Raw genomic sequence first — 12,684 nt, 5'->3', positions numbered from 1 at the left:
GCGTAATTAGATCATCAACAGACGGTGAACATGAATTAAAGCAGCACTCATGGGAAAAATGTAAAAGACTGTTCACTTGATGCGCGCACATTTACCCGTTTTAGCCACTAGTGGGGGCTCGTGAACAGATGACGCCACTCCCACCCTTGCGGGCTTGGATTTAAAAAAAAAAAAAAAAAAAAAGGAGTTGTTTGCACAATGCAAGGAACCAACAGTGATTTTCTTTTTGCAAAGGTTTGTTTAAGGACACGGGTTAAGACACCAAGAGGCAGATCGGCAAACAATCGTTGAGGGGCTCGGTGTGAAGTTACACACATGTAGAATGGGGAGTATGAGGTGTCCGTAAACACTTTTTCCTTTGCCAATACAAAACCTTTTTTTTTTTGGGACTAGTATACTGATTTTTAAACTATAAATGTGCTCGTAATTGACTTTTTGAATAACAGTTGAAGCATACACAGCAAATAGTAAAAACATGTTTGTACCTAAATAATATTTATAAGCTTTAGAGTATGTTTTTTTAAGCATGTAGTTAGGCTTAAATTAACAGTTCCATTGATACTTACATCATTTTATGCATGTATTATTTTTACGGTTACAGTACTTTCCCACCCCCATCCAAATTATTAGCGGGTGTGTGAACTTGTGCGACCTCATTACAAGTTCTAGATCACAATAATGGGGCCGGGGGGAGTTTTCCATCTACTCAACTCTCACCTCAACTGTATTTGTAGAGCACTTTAAAACAACAATCACTGGATACAAAGTGATGTACATGGCGCAAATGTCATCTATACAACGACAAAACAATAATTAATAACGAAGACAGTAGAAAGCACAAAACTGTAAAACTAAGACCAAGTCTGAGTCTATCTATCTATCTATCCCTCCATCCATTCATCAAAAACAGTCAAAGTTGTTCTCAGGCTGCACACCCGTTGAGTCACAAATCGCGGTCCACAGCCAGGCCTCACATTTATCTACCCAAACAACCCTATAGGCGCAAAATGTGGACCGAGAGTGACGAAGTAAGAGGAAAGGAAAGGAAGGGGTAAGATTTGCAAGGCTTCAACTGCTCTTTCCGTCACCCAGGAAGATGGCAACGTGCCTCGAGCTGGCGGGAAGGACAAAGAACACGACGCTGTGAGGCACAGGCAAGCGCTGTGGGAAGGAAACAAATCCTTACTATTCAAAGTCTGTCGAATCAATATCATTATAAAAATCACAATAATAGCCACACTGTGACATACCTCTCTGACAGCGTCACTCAAAAGTGACCTTGATCCCTTGATGAAGTAAGGAAATGATTGACACAGAACTTGTTCGATTGTACAAGTGTACCTCATGATGTGGCTCACTTCTATAATACATTATGTAAACAGTTGCTTCATCTTTTTTGTTTCCCCTTCCATCCATCCATTCAACAGTCTATCTCAGCTGACTTCGGGCGGAAGGCGGACTACAGCCTGAACTTGTCGCCTGTTCGTCACAGGGCATGTTTCTTCTTTAAAAAACACCAAAAATTTAGAATCAGAATCAGAATCATCTTTATTGGCCAAGTATGTAGAACACACAAGGAATTTGTCTCCGGTATAACACGCTGCATTAGTATCATCGTAAACAACAAAATCATTGAACCATTTTAGAGTAACCAGTAGTTTTGTAGTACCATTTTGTAGTACAAGAAGTTTTAAAGTAATATAACATATTTTGAAAGCACAGACATTTTTTGGGGGGTGGGTGGGGCATGAAATAGAAATAGAAAATAGATGGATGGATGGATGGATGGATGCACTATGCTTGGAAAATCAAAAGTGTTTCCCTCCAAACCTCCACTGTACACGATGTATTTGATTTTGCCTGAAGCTGTCAGTCATGCGTGTGAAATATATGCTGGATTGGTTGATCTTTCCATTTTCCTGGTAGACGCATAATTCGTTCCCTGCACTTCCTCATGAGACACACCTGGCAACCGGGCAAATACTTGGTGAAGCATCAAACAGAAGATTGGCAGCATACCAAGGAAACTACAGTACGGTAATGTATTCCGAGTAACGTTCTGAAGTGCATGCCAATTTCCCTGTCAAAATTACAAATGACAAACGTCAGCCTTGACAGGTTACCAGTCCGGCTCAGGTTTTCTCAACGTTTATCGAATCACGAGGACATGAGAAAAATGTCACAACACACCACTATCCAAAAATGTCACACTAATACCCAGCCCCCCCCCCCCCCCCGGAGAGCAATCAAACACAATAATCACATATTATGATTTTTTTCCCAGTGCAAAGGACTCGCATGCATAAAAAGGACTATCAAGGATGGCACAAAACTGCTCAACAAGAAACCAAGTGCAAGAACTCATTTTGTACATCTTTCACAAAAATCAACTCACTCAAAATGTTAATAATATTGAGGTCTATGTTTGTCCTGTTTATAATTCCTAATCTTCCAAAAAAATTATAGGGCTACTCAAGGGGTATTGGACAATATGAGACCCAATGTCAGCGGAACAAAGGCATGTCTGTCATCTAGTGGTGAGTGGTGATATTACAACTTGAAGCGACCACTGTCACTTTAATTAATCAAGAGGCCACTGACAGTGTGGCTGGCAGTTTCCCATCTCAGCAAAGCACTTGTATTTTCTCTTTGCTTGAATTCAATGATGCATCTCACCTTCTTCAACAAATGTCTGGCACGCGAATCTTTGTCATTGAGTTTAGGAAGGGGTCCAGCAGATGGCAAGGTGTATTCAACAAAAGGTGGTTTTGAGTGTGGCTTAAATGGATGAAGCGAAGGAAAAAATTTAAAAGGTGAAGATACAATCGGATGACATACCTTTGATAAGATACGGTGATACAGCATAAAACCTTCAAAGGACTGTGAGTGATCTTTACATTGATTTCCTGGTGTGAAACACACTACACACGCTCAGGTGTGACTCACCTCAAAACGAGCACAGCCTCAAGGGCAGCACAGTCACGAACATCAAACAAAGCAATCACTATCGTAAAGCTATTTTCTGTAGATTTGGGCAGTCGACTTGCCCGATGACAGTTGGGACTTAAAAAACAAACTAGACAACAAACTGACGAGGGAGGGACGTGGGACAGCAATGTCCTGTGCAATCACCAGACATGCTGCAAGCGTGTGACAATAAGTCGGCGCCGTACCTACGGGTACATAGGTGGTAATGCTTTGAAGGAAAAAAAAATTGTGCCACAAGTACCAACCACTTACAGTATGTCATACGTGCTAACCACTAGTCTACCGTTCTACCAACACAGTGATACACACCTGATTCCCAACCACAGTGTGGCTATGTATTAGTGTGCCAAGGGAAATTGTCAAATATAAGTATACGGTCGTTGATTTCCAGAGTAGCGTGTGTCTGGAAAACTGGGTGTTCAAGCGCAGTGCGGGTGTGTCTGTGGCACAAAATTAAACTCTAAATTTACACCTGCTCAAAACAAGTCGAAATAGTCTAACGTGAGTTTGGTGAATTTAATTTGGGGCACAGGCAAACAGATTCTAAGCTCAGGGGGTATGTGTGGTGGATTCCAAATGTATTTCATTCATAAACATTAAACCCTCTGAATCTTTTTTAAAAATCATCCCACTGGGCAGCACAGTGGGTGGGCTCATAACTGATCTCCGACTGCACACTTGATGAAGTACATGTGTTTCCTCTACTGTATGTCAAGACTAGTGCGTGATTAGCGAATGAAAGGAGCCACATTGATTGGCCAAGATGGACGTCGGCTGTGACCACAACCACAAAGAAACAGCCCTCCCTCTCGCTGATCCGCCGTCCTGCGCGTGTCTTTGAAATAATCAACACTAAGTCATCGAGTTCGATCAACGGTTTGTCGGATTTACACCGTCATCAAAATAGAGAGCTATTGGTCGGAATATTGTTTATTTATAATAAATAATGTCTGTTTGTTCATTTATCAATAATAGTGACAGGTAGAACAATGAAATATTCGTCCACCAAATGGAAGAAGGTGCTGTGGCCATTGATACAATAGAATAATCGATTTGTGTTCAACTGAACAGGCTCAGATTTCAGACAAAGTGAATTATTTTGCCAGTAAATTTTTATACACAGTAGTACCTTTATGATGAGGCTTGCCTTTCAAAACACTTGAACCATGAATCTTCCTTCCCCATCGAAATTAATGGAAATTTAATTAATCCGTTCCAACTCTCCACAAAACACTTCAAATTTATTTTTTAACATGTTTTTTTATTGCATTTAGCAGTACAGTACTGTCTTAAAAAAATAATGTTATGATATTAACTATATATTGTTTGGTGGTGCCTTTGCTTCATCAAGACTGGGAAACACTGCATTAGTATTGAGGATTCCTTCACCTGACTTATTTTTCCCTCCTTGACACACACGGGACACCGCACCATGGGTGTGGCCCAGCCTTCGAGAATGCAGGTAGGTGTACTCCAGTCGTTAAAAATAGCACAGGGGGTGCGAGGGAGACTTGCATTTCACAGACAGACAAATGACAAGTCATTCGCATGCGTGTGTTGGTGTTTACAGTGTGTTTATGTCAGGGAGGACCGTGTGAACGTTGCCTGGTTGTGTCAAACGCTGACGCATGGCAGGAGTGTGTGACGGCTCCATGATCCGAGACGGAGACACACACAGCCAAGCCATGACAAGAATGCGTGGGAGCAGAGAAGCTGCAAGCAGGCATGCACATCGCCAGAAAAAAAAAGTATAGAAATGTACAGCACAACATGTGACACCTTCTTACCAACTGCCGGAATATTTCCTATTTTTATCATCATGATTATTAACAATGCCAAACAAAGTCTTTGTGACTCACTTCACTGGACTTTCATTTGAGGGTTTTGATGGCAGGCTCCTATATTTACATCAAGTCAAGTCCAACTTCATTGTCAAATGCACTGTATGTGCAACATACATGCAGTCAATATTCGGGTTAAGGTCCAAACTACAATTTCTGAAACCTTTGCAATAACCCGTTTACGCGCGTGAGTGTCTAGATTTGCTCCCGCATTTGAATAACCCAGTGGTTCTCAATTATTTTCTGTCATGCCCCCTCAGGAAGAGGAAAACATCTCACACGCCCCCCCCCCACCCTGACCCCGCATGACTATAAATAGTATAATTTGTCTCTAAAATTGTTATAAGTACACCTTTGCATAACACTGTATCCTCATTAACGTATCGGAGAATATAAAAAGAAAGTAACATGGACCAACTTGATGGACCAACTTACAACAAAGAATAGCTTTAGTAATTGGAACAGAGAAGATTTAAAGTGCATCTGAAATTTAAAAATAACATTAAATCCTTAATTTAACAGTAAATATTTTTTGACTGACCATGTCAAACCATACGATACTGAAAAATAAAATTACATAAAATCAATAACTAGTAATGCATTCAAACTAATCACCAACATGATCTCGGGAGCACAATATTTTATTTAAAAAACTTTAACCAGCAAAACAAAAATATATTAAATAATTTAAGATTTTTTTAAATTTTTAAATCAAAGAGGATGTCTGGATTAATGGCTACATTGAGCACGTTTTGCAATGCACAGCTTTTCGAAGCAAGGTTTGAAGCAGCATACAGCAACTCTCGGCTCCTGCTCAATGTGTAGCCGGGACCTGTATTATTATACTGAAGTAGCAGTCACAAAGCGCCATGATTGTTGGCAATATTCGGCACGTTTTCGCTGAAAAAAACTCAAGCAGCTTATCAGCGTGATTGGAGTGTAATTTCTTTAAATGATGCCTTAATTTATTTGGCTTCATGCTGTCCGCTACCAAAAGTTTTAGACAAAGTAAGCACATCGATGTTCCCTCGTCTGCCACCGCAGTCACATTGAAGCCAAGTGCTACATACGCCTCGTCATATTTCCTCCCTGAGAATACTCCCTGAGCAAACTCTGCCAATGAGAGCGCCACTGCCCCCTAACGTTGTGGAGGTGCAACTGCACGTTGTTTTAGGACTAAAAAAATAAAAAAGCTGTTCCCCGAGGACAAACGCGCCCCACTATTTAAGAAACACTGGAATAACCCAACGCCCCGATGTCGTGATGCAAATCGAAGTCATTTCCGGGTGTTACTTTCCAAACATCAGTAAAATGTCATAATATAATATTTAAAATAATAAAATAAGAATAAATTAATAAAAAATAAATGCCCGATGAACGTGTGGTAGCTCAATGCTAACATATAATGGGACGCCACAGACAGGCTAATCTAAATTAGCATCAATGTTAGGGGAAGAAAATGGCTCATCTTCAAACAACTGCTACTTAACACACATGCAACTTCAACACAGCATACAGCCTAACTCTAAGTCAGAGGTGGGCAAACTATGGCCAACGGGCCAAATCCGGCCCGTTGGTCTTTTTAATCCGGCCCGCCGAAGGTTGGTACACAATTAAGGTTCGATGTCAACGACTGCATTCATTTAATTTGGACTTGTAATGACAGGCATTTCAACGCCAGGTGGCACAGTTACTTGAAGTTGCAGAGCATAGGGAGGAAGGGGGAGACAATACGGAAGCCCGCAGTAGTGCCAAGTCAAGCAAATCCCGTTCGATACGATGGAATAATGTACTCTTAAAGTCTGAAAAATGTACCAAAAAATGCTAAATACTGCTTTTTAAATAAAGAAATCCAATTAATATTATGTCGAATTTAGTTCACCCTTTTTATCCGGCCCTCCATAATATTTTCTGTTTCTCATGTGGCCCTATGCAAAAAATAATTGCCCACCTCTGCTCTAAGTTATAGACTTCAGCCAAGGCCATCCAACCATTTTCTATAGCACTTGTGCTCATTGAGGTCACAGGGCAGCTGGAGCTGACTTTGGGCGAGAGGAATGGTACATCCTGGACTGATTGCCAACTACTCACATGTAATTTTTGTGCCACTCAATTTTCATGCTGACCTTGTCGAATTGAACGGTTTCAACCATACCACGTGTGTCATCTCTTTGGCAGTTGCCTGCTAACGCCCTCGATTGCAATGTTCAAAACATCAAGAAAAATGTATATAATTTTTGGCTTTGTACCCAAAATCAATTAGATTCTCATTTCCTGTTGTCAAACACAACAAAACCAATGTTTCAATGCAAGTAACTGAGTAACCACAATTGCTGTAAAGTATGCCTTGAAATGCTTACAAGGACAAATTAGGGATTGTAATGAGTGACTGCTGCGCTGTGCTCAGCCCCCAAAAGTGACTAAACTAATAGCGAGTCCAAAAAAAAAAAATCGAAAGAGGTTTGCATAGCTCACGCTCTACAGTGCAGAACATTAAGGGATGTATCAAGAAATATGAGGTGTTGCACGAAAAGGCAAGGGAGCTCCTCAAAGTTGGACACCACTGATCAACAACTGAATCGCCCGAAAAAAAACATGATGCTTAAGTCATACTCTCCACGATGAAACTATTTTCTTCAGGTGGCTGAATATGCAGAAAAATAAACATAAAAGAAACTCACGTTTGCGTGTGCGTGTGTGTGCGTCGGTGTGTGTATCAGCCATGTCTGCAGGGTGAGGTGGCGGCCGATGCTTTGGCAGCAGGTCTGGCACGTCTTTCAGGCCCAAACCTGCACAGAGGGTGAAAAAGGAGGAAGAGACTCATCACATATAGGTGTTGAGTCTGGCTGCCCCGGTGCCATACGTTTCACTTGATTTCAACTCGCCATGCCTCCCCCTTAAATGCTGAGACATCATCACAGTCATTTTGCTCCCTTGCCATTATACGCAGTTCTGTGCATGAATGTTGCAAGATGATCATTCAAAGCAGCAGCGTTTCGCAACTGATTCAAAAGGCATCAGAGAACAAAATGTGCAGCGTGTTCAGGAAAAGCCAGTTAAAACTTTTAAAGCCAGAAAGAGCAGAAGAGTTCATCTCTGAAGTTCACTCGTAACTTCCGAAAAATAAGCCAAGGACTAAAATTACAGAGGAGCTAGCTATGATGTCATTTCAGGAAGATCATAACATATATAGGGTCGGTGCTTCTCAAACATTTTTTGCACCAAGGCCCATATTATTATTATTTTTTAAATTCACATGGCACACCACCGAACAATGTCGTTACAATACTGAAATAAAGATAAACTTGTCATAATTTACATATGACCATTTAATTATTCCTTCGGTCACTATACATCACTGGCATAAATATATACTGTAAATAAACACACACACACACAAAAATATTGCTATTTGATTGTAAAGTCTAAATTTATGAACTAGTGACAGGCAACCAATTGTATTTTTACAGTGTTCAATGTAGTATTAATTGTATTTAATCAGTGTCGTGCTGTCAGTGGAGGCAGATGGGGCCCAGCCTCACCTGACATCATTGACGAAAAAAAATGGAGAGAACACTTTTTTGGGGTCATATTTTATTTATACAGTTGTTGGTACTGTAAATGTATTTTCTTTTGTTTTGTTTTTGTACTTTTGGTATGGAACTTTAAACAAAACAAATTGTTGCCAATCTAATTGTCAAAAAAAACCTATACATTAGGTTGATAATACGTTTGACTGTGATGAGGTCAGTGCCTCACCGGCCTTGAATCTTACCGCACGTCACTGTATTTAATAACATTCTATGAGGTCATGCTATCGTGCACCGATTCAATGGAATGGCCTGGACACCTCCATCCATCCACACATCCATTTTTAACACCGCTTATTGTGAATAGGGTCGCATGGAGTCGCTGGAGCCTGTTCCAGCTGTCAGACTACACCCTGAAGTTGTCGCCGGACAGTCACAGTGCACATATAGAGACAAACCACCATTCATACCCACATCCACACCGTCACTGAGCGGGAGCCCACCTCACGCTGCCTGCACACAAGTCAGGCGAGTGTACCACGACAGCATCAGCAACAGGCCTGAACACAGTTTATGTGGAATTTGTTTGGTGACTTCTCATAAGATTTTTTTTTTCCCTACGAAAAATATGTGCCTTGTCTCAATTAAAGCTGGAAAATTACACTAGTACACCCTGCTGCTCTTTAACAGAAGTTAATAATAATAATCGTGATAGCTCATGGCAGTTGCGAAACTTGTTTGTTACTGCACTGGCACTGCGCTCCGGAATGTGTGGAAAGCATTTTTGGTAAACAGTTTCCACATCAGAATGGACAGTTTTTACATCATGAATGCCAGGTCGATTAAGAGCTTTGGCCCAGGACAAGTGTTCCATGTCAGCATGTGAGCTCCTCAGTCATCGAGAAGCTTTAGTCTCCTCCATTCCACGCTACATTTTCCCAATGAGCTAAAAACCTCTGCCTGCAGATGAAAGGATTTCCTGAATCGCATCCATATACGTCTACAGGATAATACCTCCAACTGATGCCGGTGCACCTTTAAAAGGGGGTATGTGTCGCCCCAGGCGGGCAATCACTCTACAATGTAACCACGGCACAAAAGTGACATGTATCAACTGCGTAACCTCAAAGGAAATCTCCATTCAGCCGTCCATAAAAGAACGTCTCATGCGAGCCCGTGTTGCGCCGACGGATTAGCGAGGGGAACAGGTGAAGTCCTGTGGCAATGAACGTTTGCTCAGCTGTGCGTTATTCTGTATGGCGCCGCGCCCTAGTAACCCAAGGCTTGGGAACTATCGCTCAATTTCGCTCTTTTTCCACCCTTCATCTCGTTGTTCTTGTATTTACGCAGGTGAGAGGACCACAGTCCGATTGGTGTGGGACTTGAAAGTCCAGTTTGTCTGGCTGCCAGATGCTGTTCACCTGTGTGCTACGGATGCATGGATGGATGGATGGATGGATGGATGGATTGGGTGGATGAAGCCTGACAGCAAATGTGGGAGGATCTTTCCAACCGGTGCTTTTGTCCAGAGAGACAGACAGCAAACATACAGAAATTGAGGTGTGCTGTCAGTGAGTGATGCACTCAAGAGATCAGTCGCCATAATGGCTTGTTAGCTACCGGTAAATTGAAAGAGCGACGGGGGGGGGGGGGGGGGTGCAGAGCCATGAGGCAGCGCTGGATGTAATACTCTGCGCAAACTTTTACACAGTATGAATACTTGCCATGCAGTCATTAAATTACAATGACAGACTCTTTAGAGGCGAAAAATCCTGTTTCAGGATTAGAACAGCATTAAATCTGAATCTTGCAAATTCAGAGATCCCCCCCACCCCAAATACTTTTTTCTTTTGAGGATATTTGCTGAAAACGTGCAAAAAGGATAAGTCCATAATATCTACTGATTGAGCCACAGTATATTTCACAAAACAACAGATTGTTGGGGTGTGGCTAAAATAACAGACTTGGGCCCTGGCATGATTCACAACTCAGCCATTACACAGAAGAAGAACTTCAGCTCCTTTGTTCGCACCATCACTTATCCAGCACAATGGCAATAAATATTTAGCCCAACATACCTTGCATCCTTAAAAATGCAACTTCCCTTCAGATCGAGTGGCTGGTTTATAGCGTCTCATTGTTCGCTGTGAGTGCATGCAGGTCACACAGAGAAGGGCAGAGGAGCAAGGAGAACAGCATTCCCCCCCCCCCCCCCCCCCCCTCCCAAGTTCGATTCGTCAACTAGCAATTGGGCCTCAGGCTGGCGTGGCCGTTTTAGAGTGACTCATTGTTGACCGTGAGGGTGCGCATGTCACAGTTAGAAAGGTGGGACCGCAAGGAGGGCATAAATTTTTATTTTTTAATCTGATTTGACAGCCAGTGTGTGGACCGGGGTTTTGCACAGGTTTGGCCCCATTAGAGTGCCTCATCGTCGCACAGTAGATGAGCATCGTGAGGACCCCGTGTGATGTATTCAAGCCAGCGGAGCCTTGAGGCAAATGTATTTTCCCAGTTGCAGTGGTCATATTCGTTGATATATTCAGTTGACAGTTAACCTCGGTGTGGTTTCAGCAAATATTGAGGGCACACCCACTGAGACATTGGATTTGTTTTTCATCATTTTGACGCATCATTTTATAAACTTAGCAATCATTCAAATTTGACAGGATGGTTCACAACACTTATCTGCGGTGTGTCAATTTCACCAGGCATTTATCAGAATACTGGAATATACATGACTTTAAGTCAAGTCAAAAATGGGCAGGGGTGAGTAGATTAAATGAGTAAATGAGGGAAAAGATGAAACATGAAGTGAGGAAAAAAATCTGGATCTGTGTTCTCGTCAAAGCTAAACATGTTCTTATTCCAACAACAAAGATGTGTGGAAAGCAAGCCAGTAGTTTTTGCGTAACCTCGTTCACGTACAAGGCACATAAAGATTTGTTGGGGCAGGACACAAAGCCATCACACACAAACCGGGGCCAGGTGCAACGTAACAGAGATGTGTCGGGTAATTGTTGGGATGAAGGTGGAGCAGCGCAGGAGTGGTAAAAGTGAGATGAGCTGCGGTTTGCTCCCATCGGGCCAAAAGTTCAAAGTGAGGCAAGACAAACAGGTAACCTTAGATGCCATGTGCAACACCTCTCACGTGTTCTGTTCATTGTCTTCAGCCGGGCCCAAGCTCGGGTTTCTGGAGCGCGCCGAGTTTCCTGGGATTGACCGCCAACCCCCGCCCCTGCTTCACCTTGGACCCCGAGCCCCGCCCCTGCTGAAAGTAAACACGACAATACAATAGGTGCGAGCGCACAGACATATAATGTCAATATGTGAGCATTAGATAAACAACTCGGGCTCAAGCCGACCTGAGCTCGCACGCACGTCTAGCGATTACTGAACCAAAAGGATAGGCAGTAAAAAAAAAACCCCAAAAACATTTATTTAGGCAGCCATTCTCTCTCGCTCTCTCTCTCTCTCTCTGTATATATATATATATATTATATATATATATATATATATATATAATATATATATATATATATATATATATATATACTGTATATAATATATATATATATATATATATATATATATATATATATATATAAAAATCCTCATCTCACCCCTCGGGTGGTGTCCGTCCCTCATTCAGCTCGGGTCCTCTACCAGAGGCCAGGAAGCTTGAGGGTTCTGCGCAGTATCCTTGCTGTTCCCAGCACTGCACATTTCTGGACTGAGATGTCCGATGTTGTTCCCGGGATCTGTTGCAGCCACTCATCTAGTTTGGGGGTCACTGCCCCGAGTGCTCCGACCACCACAGGCACGACTGTCACCTTTACCTTCCAGGCTCTCTCCAGCTCCTCCCTGAGCCCTTGGTATTTCTCGAGTTTCTCGTGTTCCTGCTTCCTGATGTTTCCATCACTTGGGACCGCTACATCCACTACAACGGCTTTCCTCTGCCCTTTATCTAACCCTTTATCTATATATATATATATATATGCCCTTTATCTATATATATACATGCCCTTTATCTATATATATATATATAGATATATATATACTGTATATGTATAAAACTAATACTAAAACTAATAAAAATTTAACTAAAATTATGCTTTTTCCCACCCACCCCCCCAAAGTAATTATTTAAAAACCTCCAAGCTGGCTCTCAAAATTAATTAAAACTAAGTAAAAATAAAATAAACACACACACACGCATACATGGCCCGGTGGTCCAGTGGTTAGCACGTCGGCTTTACAGTGCAGAGGTACCGGGTTCGATTCCAGCTCCCGGCCTCCCTGTGTGGAGTTTGCATGTTCTCCCTGGG

General features: G+C 42.0%; 2 long non-coding RNA genes across 6 annotated transcripts; both read left to right on the top strand.

The window, feature by feature from the left end:
• Positions 1-1,779: 1,779 nt before the first annotated feature.
• On the top strand, positions 1,780-4,846 carry LOC127607405 (uncharacterized). 5 transcript variants are annotated; one of them, XR_007964085.1, is made up of 5 exons: positions 1,780-2,037; positions 2,285-2,537; positions 2,724-2,813; positions 4,340-4,450; positions 4,559-4,846. It is a non-coding gene; the product is annotated as an uncharacterized LOC127607405 (long non-coding RNA). The 5 variants fall into 5 exon arrangements; XR_007964090.1 differs by having other exon boundaries at positions 2,285-2,368; positions 2,467-4,450; XR_007964080.1 differs by having other exon boundaries at positions 2,724-4,450.
• A 1,200-nt stretch (positions 4,847-6,046) lies between these two features.
• Positions 6,047-7,509, top strand: LOC127607799 (uncharacterized). The gene is made up of 2 exons (XR_007964152.1): positions 6,047-6,365; positions 6,799-7,509. It is a non-coding gene; the product is annotated as an uncharacterized LOC127607799 (long non-coding RNA).
• The last annotated feature ends 5,175 nt before the right edge of the window (positions 7,510-12,684 follow it).

This window comes from Hippocampus zosterae, chromosome 1 (assembly GCF_025434085.1).
Source record: "Hippocampus zosterae strain Florida chromosome 1, ASM2543408v3, whole genome shotgun sequence".
Lineage (NCBI taxonomy): Eukaryota > Metazoa > Chordata > Actinopteri > Syngnathiformes > Syngnathidae > Hippocampus > Hippocampus zosterae.
The sequence above is the reverse complement of the archived record's forward strand: the minus strand, read 5'-3'. Positions and strand labels throughout refer to the sequence as shown.